The sequence below is a fragment of the Myodes glareolus genome, chromosome 15 (assembly GCF_982192425.1).
Source record: "Myodes glareolus chromosome 15, mMyoGla1.1, whole genome shotgun sequence".
In the NCBI taxonomy this organism is placed as follows: domain Eukaryota; kingdom Metazoa; phylum Chordata; class Mammalia; order Rodentia; family Cricetidae; genus Myodes; species Myodes glareolus.
In genome coordinates this window covers 76,244,202-76,254,464 of record NC_142040.1, presented here as the reverse complement: position 1 = coordinate 76,254,464, position 10,263 = coordinate 76,244,202, and positions in this window count along the sequence as shown.

Here is a 10,263-nt window from a genome sequence, read left to right as displayed (position 1 = left end):
GTATACTTCTCAGCTATGAAGCTGTTCTTAGTTCTTCTTACACCCTTCAAGCTTCGCTTCAAGTCATCTCAAGAAAATGAACCGTAGTGCTTTTCCCTTCTTTGCTTCAAAGAGTTCTACGTTCTGTGAAATGTCCTCCTCTACTCTCGGGTTATCCACAAGTGTGCTGCCTAATTTCCAAGTGTTTGGAGATATCTTTCTCTCCTTGGTTTGTAATTCAATTCCTTTCTGATTTTAACATTGCAATTCACGTGACACAGTGCCACTAATGAGTGAGTCTACTGGCCAGGGTGGCAGACTTCCCTGGTGAGAGTTGCAGGAACCTTTGCTAAGCAGGTGGAGTGAGTGCTGGGAGGCCCCAGCTGACTCTGACTGGGCGCTGGTTGCAATTCACAGAAGAATAATGGATTGAGCTCAGAGCCAAGTTCTGCTGGATCCTTGAAGATTTTCTTGTGTAAGTTCATCTGTTAGGGAGAGAGGGATGCAACGAAACCAGCTAAGGACACATGTTTGTGTTTCTCTCTCAGTGACTGGGTTCTGTTCACAGAGTTCTGGGCTTCTCTAGTCCCTTTTTAATACTCCTGTGTCTACTTGTGAAGCTTCATATTAGCATCTGCACCATCTGCCTTCAGTCCTGGTTGTTTTCTTGGACTGGAATTGCATTCTTCTATCAACACAGAGGCTTCGGTTCACCATGGTGTTTCCCCTCTTCCTTTGCTCATTAGAAGGCCCACAGGGCTGCACCCTGAATGATGGCTCACTTCCTGCTAGCCTAGTGCTGTGCACATCATATAACTTTTGCACAGAGTAGAGAATTTTTATTTGTTGAAGGATGATTTTTACAATTCTTTAACAATTTTGTACGTGCATACAAGGTATGCCTGGTAGATGTCCCCCAGTTTCCTTCCCACTTCGCTTCCTTGGCCTTCCAACTTTCCCTTTTGGCCTTCATGTCTTTCTCCCTTTTCTCTTTAGGATTTCCTGAAACCGGTTAGTGTCACCAATACGTGTTTGGTGTAGGGCCATCCACTGCATCTGGGGAAACCTCCTAAGACCACACCCACAAAGAGAAGGGACCCTCCCTCCCTCATCAGCCATCAAATGGCAACAAGTCCTCAGCTAGAGGTAGAGCCTCTTAATCCCCTCTTCCATCCATCTTTGAACGTTGACTGACTTTCCCTTAATCAAGTCTTGTGCCAATGCTTTGTGCTCAGAGCTGCAACATCCATGTTATGCCTAGGAATCAGCATTTAACAACTCTCATTCACATTCCCCAGCTCTTACAGTCTTTCTGCTCCCAGTGATGTTCCTTTCTGGGTGGAGTGTGTGGTTTACACATCCTATTGAGAATAGACCACTCATAGGCTCTTATTCTCAGCACTGTAACTGGGTTATGAGCCTCGGTGTTGGCCCTTGCACAAAGTGGCCATTTAGGTTAAAAACCCTAAAATGCTGATATGGTGGTTTGAATAGGGTTGTTTGAATGCTTGGCCAATAGGGAGTGGCACTATTAGGAGAGGTGACATTGCTGGAGTAGGGGTGTCCTTGTTAGAGGAAGTGTGTTGCCTTGCAGGTGGGCTTAGGGGTCTCATATGCTCAAGCTATGCCCAGTGTGCCACACAGCCTTCTTCTGCTACCTACAGATCAAGATGCAGAACTCTCAGCTCCTTCTCTAGCACCATGTCTGTCTGCATGCCACCATGTGTTTTGCTACGCTGACAACGGACGAAAACTCTAAACTGTAAGTCAACCCATTAAAGGTTTTCCTTTATAGGAGTTGTTGTGGTCATGGTATCTCTTCACAGCAATAGAAACCCTAAGTAAGACAGTAACTAAGTTATAGAACCTTCATTCAAATGTGGCCTCTGTCGTCTTCCGTGCTTCTCAGTCTTTATTTCTGCAGGCCGCTCTGTTCATCTGATGCATCACACAGTGCTACCCTGACAGCCTCCAGTAGCTTGTGTTGATGAGTGATGTCTGGGCCCTCTGCAGCAAATGCCAGTTGTGTACACAAGAGAGCTGCACCACCCATCCTTTTCTAGTAAGTATTACCCATGTACACTGGTCCAGGACTGACCGTTTAGGCTTGCATGATCTATCAAGAGGATCCCGAAGAAAAGAAAAAACTGACTCTCTTCCTCAGCAACCACTGATTGACCATTGCCATTCAACTAGAGATGGCGGTCTTGAGAAATTTGTCCTCATCCATGTTGGCACATGGAGTTATATGACCTCGTGCATGTCTTCTGTGGTTAAATATACTGTTGTGAGTTTACATTCTACTTAGTCCCAGACTTACCATTTTATTATTGGTTTTCTTTTCTGTCTATTTTTGTCCTAAGCTTTCATCTTTCCTGCTCTGTTGGGTCATTTGCATAGTTTTAGCATCCCACAGCTGTTCTAACATCTACTGCATTTTTGCTGTTTCTCTCTATACCTCTGTGTGTATAAATATTCATATCTGTCTATATTATATGCTTATGCATTCATATCCATCCACATATATCCTTACATATTCATATGTTTGTATGAATATGCAACCCATGCTCATGTGTGTGTATTAGTTTTAGGGGTTTCTCCAAGGACTGAAATATACATACTTAATTTCTCATGGTCTCTTAGCACCAATATTCTACCTCATAGCCCTCTAGACATTTTCTTCCTTTTAATATTACAGTTGTCTTCCAGACAACATTTGCATGTATTAAACCCCCATGTCTTAAAAACCACAAATGTTGTTTTCAAGCAACAAATGTGTTTTAAGAAGTTTAGCAACGAGCACACCATGAACCCCACGTCTACCATTCACTCCCATTTTCAGTCTGACGTTCTTCAAGTGTCGTTCTCTTCTGCAGAGTCATGTCCTGACACTGGCTTCTGAAAGGGCCTCTGGCCTGTGACTTCTCTGGTTCTCCCTTCATTGAGGAAGCTTGATTTGACTCATTCATTGAAAACTGTACTGAGCTTTATTCCTGCTGGTTTTCAGCTGTCTTACTGTGCTTGTCTGCAGTAGTTTCTTACAGATGGAAGTTTCTGTCCCACCTGGTCCCACGGCCATTCAGTCCCAAAGAAATATACAGAGGCTTTTATTAATTATAAACTGTTGGTGGCCTATTAGCTCAGGCTTATTAACTAGATCTTACAAGTTAAATTAATCCATAATTCTTATCTATTTTAGCCCCATGGCTTGGTACCTTTTCCTAGTACGGTATTCTCATCTTGCTTCCTCTGCTTCTGAATGACAACTACACCTCTGACACTCATCTTCCCAGAATTCTCCTAGTTTGGCTACCCTGCTATACTTCCTACCTGGATACTGGCCAAGCAATTTTCTAGTAAAGAAATATGAGTGGTAAATCTTTACAGTATACAAGAGCATTATGCTACAGCATTTCCCTTGGCCTGATAGTACCTGAGTCGCCCTCAGTTTCTCAAGGCTGAAAGAGGATGCTTTCCGCTGTATCATCTCAGTCATTTTCCAGCATTCAGTGCTCTCCTCTGGTACTCCAAAGGCACAGAGATCAGAGATCTGTCACTGTTCTCCGTGCCTCTGAGTTACAGTCATTCTTAAAACCTAATCATTCTTCCTTCATTTGTTGTTCGAATTTTTAATCATAAATTCCTGATTTGTTTCATTGTGTTTCTTGCACATTATTTCAAATTTGCTCTTCTTTCAGTCAACCCTAATGGTCACAATGCTTCTAGAGCCCAGGTTTAATTACTGCTTTGCAGCATTTGCCATGTAACCCCAGTGATTGTGGCATTCTAGTGACATCCCATCCTTGGCATCAACTGAATCTCTGCAGGAGCTTTTGTTGACTCCTTTTGCCCAAACGATTTTGGATTATGTCCTGGATATTTTGACTATGATGTCATAAGACTCCACATTGTATTTAATTCTTATGAACAATGCTGCAATCTGATTTTATTTAGCAAAAAGCCAGGTTAGGTAGGCTTAAAAATCCAACTTGACCACCACAAATAGCTAGAGAGTTAAAAAAATAAAAAGAAAAATATATAGGACTTAGGACATCGCAGAAAAGTGGGGAGAGTAAGTTGGTATAGGAGGTTCTTCTTTCTATGTGTTGCTTTCATTGGATGAATAAAGAAACTGCCTTGGCCTTTTGATAGGGCAGAACTTAGGTAGGCACTGTGGACAGAACTGAATTCTAGGAGGAAGAAAGCAGAGTCAGAGAGAGAGCCACCATGAAGCTGCCAGGTCAGACATGCTAAACCTTTCCTGGTAAACCATGGCCTCATGGTGACATACAGCTTATTAGAAATGAGTTGAATCCAGATATGAGGGTTAGCCAATAAGAGGTTAGAGCTTATGGGCCAAGCAGTAATTTAATTAATACAATTTCTGTGTGATTATTTTGGGTGTAAGCTAGCCTGGATGGAACAAAGGGGCCCCACGCTCCTCTCAACAGTAAGTAGCATGAATGAAGTATTGTTGCTTTCACTTTCTACATGGTAAAGCCCTTGGACTAGAAAGCAGAAAGGATTACCAAGTCATACAAAGACAGAACACAGGCTTTTGAGAGCATCACCCAATACCAATATGTGAGTAGAATGAGCAGGGTGCTCTCCACAGTGTGGCAAAGAACTACACTGGGGAGTGAAGTCCAGGAGTTCTCATCCACAGAGTCCTTGCTGATTCATGGGGGTCTGAGTGGTATCCCAGAAAGACCCTCGGAGAAGACCACAAAGGGAACAACCAGACAAGCTTTAATGAGCAGAATGGAAACCCTGAAATAGGCTCTTAAAACCTAAGAGAGTAAAAACGCGAATTAAGTATGGAAGATTAAACACTTTAACTAAAAAATGACGTTTAAAAGTATTTTTAATGGACCAATGGTAATTGTAAATGGTACATTTTAATATAGTGAGATAAATATTTTAATTTGTATACACTGTAAAATGGTAGACTTTGGCTAATTAACATTTTGACTGGATCAGACACTACTTCTCTGTAGTGCTGTTAACTGAGATTCATTCTCTTTACTAGTTGATATAGTCAATACATTGCCACTAAGTGTATTTCCTGTGCGGGGACCACAGGTCACCAGCTGTGTACCCCTGTGAATCTGAAGTAGGCAAGAGGACCATGGCCACTGAACAGCCTCTTCACAGAAAACTGCAGGGAAGGCAAGGATGGAACCTGGTGCCCATAGCTGAGATATTCATGAAGAATCTGAAGCATAGGATGCAATTGTCCATCTAAAGGGAGTTCATGGTTCTCAGAGGATCACATGCTAAGTTGCAACAGGAGTCTTCAAACAAAATTTCAAATCTTAAAATCATGCAGTGTTTTCTTGGGTCATAACATGACGTTTCCCTCAAAGTCAATGAGAAAATTGAATATGACCCCAGGAAAACTCTAAGGATGTGGTTTTTATGATGTCAATAATTTATTTTAAAATGAATTTTGATAAAAAAATGCAAGCAACATATTATGTTATGTTATATTATATTATATTATATTACATGTTATATATACACCTAGGTGTCATATATGTACTCATTTGGTCATCAACCATTTATTAGCAACCAAGTACCTATCTAGATCTGTTGAGACACACACTGGTATCACAATCAGTGCTGGAATTTAAGCCTGTAATATCCAACCAAAATGATAGAACAACATTTAGGGGCTTTAGACAGTGGTTTAATGATCACAGAAATTATATGCTTAATTCAGCCCTATTCTTGAGACCCAGAAGCTCAAATCCATTCATGGCTTGAAAACACCAGATAAATGGTACCTGGGCAGCAGCTGTCTGGGGCAGGGAGAGCATTTCCTTCAGGATCTCAGTCCTGCTCCCTAAGAGTCCAGACATATAGGCCATGAGCCATCATCGGGCTACCTGGACCCAACCTGGAATTCAGTAGTCCACTGGTATACATGACACACAGATGGTGGTGTTGCCACGAACAGACTTAAACTGGAAAAAGAAATCATAAGAATTGGGAAGAACTGTCTCTCATTCTCACTAGGCCAATCCAGCCACGCTGAGTCAACTTCAGCCTGGAGACCAATGACTGAACTAGATCATGGTGGGTGGGCTCTGTGGGTTCATGCTGGAGTCTGTAATGTTTCAATTTGTGTTATAGTCCCACCAGCTCAGGAGCTGGCCAGAAAGTTTGGTAAGGAGTCACGCAGTAAATACTTTCCATGTGATGAGCCTTCCAGTGACTGTCATAGACTCTCTGCTGGGACACAGAGGACACACTGAAGAATGGGAGTCATTGTCTCACCATGAAACAGTTTTACGATGCTGCAGACACTTGACACAGAATTTTCACACGGCATTTTCTTTTAAAATTTTACATTTGGCCATTAAACAAATGTGAAAAAGTCTTTGTGGGCTTATGGAAACTAAATGGTATGCAGAATGTGACCCGAGAATGCAGTTTGAGACCAGAGCCTGACCTATGAGGAGTTCTCAAAGTCCCATTCAGGCTGCTCATTTGCTGTGTGCCTGAGACATGAGATGTGGCAACCATGGTTGGCACCCTTCACCCTTTGGTGTAACAAATGTTATTTCTAAACTCAAATTAATACACCCAAATATCTGTACAAGACCCAACTTGTTAGAAATCCAGCATAGACGGGCAAGGTCTTGCAATAGCTGAGGAGTTATCGGCTGATAGGGGAAGGGAAACCACTTTTCATTCAGTGGTGAGTGTGGCCAGTGCTAGGTCATCCATATTCTGCTGAGGGCCACCACACCCATGAGGATGTGGATAGCACTGATTTGACTAAATGAGTTCTATAAATAGATTAATGATATGAAGTTAAGAGGGAGATGTGCTGGAGGAGGCTAGGGGTAGTTGTAAGTGGAGCCGAGGGATGAATATATGCATGTACACATGCATGACATTTTCACGGAATGAAAAAATACCCAGTAAAATACATGCAAGACCCAAGAAGGAAGTTATTTACAGAAAGCATGGGAACTTTGAGGTTTTACTGATGAGTACTGTAGAGCTAAGTTTCTAGAAGCTTAGGTGGTGTGGGCTGAGTAAGAAGAGATGAGTCTAAGTGTCTGCACACCCGTGAAGGGCAGCAGAGGGCACAGGGTTGGCACTAAGTGACCAAGTGAAGAATCTATGTCCTGAAGCTCCCTGGAGTTTTCCTGCCTGAGTCGCAAAACCAGAACACACAAGACCGACAGGGGAATTGGGACATGAATTGCCCCTTAGTTGGGTTTACCGGCCTTAGCAGGCTTAAATGTATTCATTAATCACATGTGTTGACATCAGACATGACTAAGGACAAGGAGGCCAAGCATGCTCCACCCCCCGTGGAAGACCTGCCTCTGCAATCAGTCACCCTGGTGATTCTGGGAAGAACTGGGGGTCTTGAACATAAGCTGCAGAGATTCCTCTGACAAGATATGGAAAGGAGAGATTCTACAGGAAAGACTTTAACTCTAGGAATACATTTGCTGGAATTAGTGGGAAGGAACCACTGACTCAGTTTCCTAGCTGAGGCATCAGTGTTAGAGGGACAACTCAGTGCTGTTTGCCTTGCTCAGACCTCAGCATGAATCATGTTCCACAAGCTTGTGAGAAACCAGACACAAGGCAGACAGCATCAGTTTAGAAGCAAAAGGATTTTACACAGCACCAGACAGGTGCCTTTGGCCACACACTGTGGCTGATAAGCCACCTGCAGAGACATGTCACTGCTGGCACAGGCTTGATGACATGCCGTGGGTGCATTCTGAAGATAAAAGTGCATAACTCAGACGTCCACTTCAAAAGTCATTGGCCCCCATAAATTCAAAAGCTAAAAAGAGTTTAGAATTAAATATGAGAAAAAAAGGCTAAGCTACCAGTGTATCTACCTTCTAACATAACATCATGTGTAAGTTTTGTAGTGAGGTTTGTCTCTCTGGGGATGGAAAGCTAAGTCATGGCTCCCTTGAAGGAGAAAGACAGAGTGTAGATTTTTTTTCATGTTCAAGGACTATCGACCAATCCTGATGGCTTTGTTGCATTTTACCAGATAACTGTGGCACAGAGTCCTCCAGCCAGTGGAGCTGAGGGAAGAAGAATGTGAGGATGTTACCTCCGCTGAGGGCACCTCACCTTGTGACAGAGCATGTGAAGTGTGTGTAACCATTGTCATCTCTGGGCAGCTGTCTGTCACAGCAGCAGCACGAATCAAAGAATGGGGTACTGCTTCCCAGACCAAACAGGCTAAAGACTCAGGAGAGCATGGGTGGATCGATTTCTGAGGTCTCTTAACAGTCGCGGTTGTTGCCTTATCCTACAAATTCTACTGGATGCTGTACAGGACTATCGAAAGATACACCTGATTTTCCTTGGCACTTTGTTTCTTAGTCTTTGTATCTAACAAATTTACACGAATGTGTTTGTTGGAAACATTCTTTTCAAATCTCAACAAAGAGTTTAGGATAGAGCAGAGCAGCACTATTCAGGAAAAACATAAAAATTTAAAAAAAAAGACGGATAGAGGGGCTCTAGATTTTTTTTGTTACAATGTCAGACTAGGTATTGAGTCTCTCGACATAAAAGTCTCTGGTAAATAGCCGACTATAACAAGTTCAACCTTCATTTCCCATAAGGAATACTCAAGACTGTTGGAAGTATTTATCACAATATAAAATTGGGCCGATCAATCCTCATATCTACACCTGTCCATACAATGTGGCGGGAACTGGCTCTTCAGCTTGCCAAAGTACAGCAGCATTCTCAACATCTATTGTTTCATTGTCAATACAACACAAATTAAGCATTTCTAACTGTGTTCCTTGACACAAAGGTGCTGTGCAGGGAATAAGCTACAGAGCTCTATGTGTACACCATTCGGCGGAAGCCTTGTAACACACACTACCGCTATAAGTTTTACTGACATAACACTCACATCACCGAATCAATAAAAGGATCTTCTAAATTCTAGGTGGACAATATTTTGAGTCCTCCAGTGTCAAGGGTGTGAGGATGAGGCTGGGAGGCTGAGCTGTCCTGATGTCACTCAGAACTGCTGACATGGTGTGAATGAGAAAGGACCCCAGAAGCTCATGTATTTGAACACGTGATTCCCAGTGGGTGGTGCTGTCTGGGGAGGTTGAAGTGTGGCCTTGCTGAAGAAGGTAGGTCACTGAAGGTGGCTTAGAGGCTTCACAGCCTTGCATCATTCCTAGTGCTCATTGACCCTTTCTGTTTTGTGTTTGGAATTCAAGATGTGAATTCTCAGCATCCAATTCCTTCTTCCACACCTGCCACCTGCTACCTCCTGCCGCCTGCTGCCCGTACCCTACCATCATGGACTGTAATAATCTGGATCTATAAGCCAAAGAGCACTCTTTATACGGCACCTTGATTTTGGTGTTTTGTAGCAGCAACAGAACAATATCAAATACATCTTTGCCCCTCCAACATTGTCAGAAGCAGCTCTCCTTCTGAGACTCGGTGGTTTCCACAACCTCTCGACGGTAGGGTTGAGATAGGATACCTGTGCTGATTATAATCATAGTGTCCGATTGTGAGGGGGTTGTGAGTGTTGCTGAAGTCTGGACCATCTAAGAATTCACCTATTATAAGGTGGCCTCTCTGAGAGGTATGGCATTGGAAAGAACAGCGTATTTTCCAAAGTGAGCTCTGAGATACAGGGGATGCTCAGACTCGTGTCCTCAGCGTGCTGTCCCGTGCACGTCAGTCTGCATGGGGACAGTTGAGAAGTCAGTGCTGACTGGCTGATGGAATGCATCACTCTTCTCCAAAGCTCTAGCCTGTGTTCCCTCCTTTGGCACAGCAACCTCACTGCTCTGGGCTGCAGATGCTTGTGAGATGTTTCCATACATTCATTTCAGCTATTTCATTCATTTCGGCCCTCCTGGCAACATAAGGGGCACCTGCCGCACCATTCTGAAGACGAAACAACCAGAGAGCAAACAGATGAAACAGCTGTTGCAACTTAGAAAGAAAGACCCATTCCATAGCTGGGTGCCTGCCTTTCAGATGGCAGCAGATGAAGGAGTTCAGATCCTCTGCAGCACACTTGCAAGACTCCACTTGCATGTGCTTCCACCATCTCCATAGACACCAGAATCAGACTCAAGCTTTGTTGGAGTCAAAGAGAGTATTCTCGTCACTCTGGGTATAGAATCTAGCATGTTCTACCTATTGCTGGGGTGACAGTAAGTGATGCCTTTGCCAGCTGTGCATTTGCAAGCGTTATCTAAACATCTACCTGAAGAAAAAGGGTGCCAAGGACCAGGAGGAGAAACC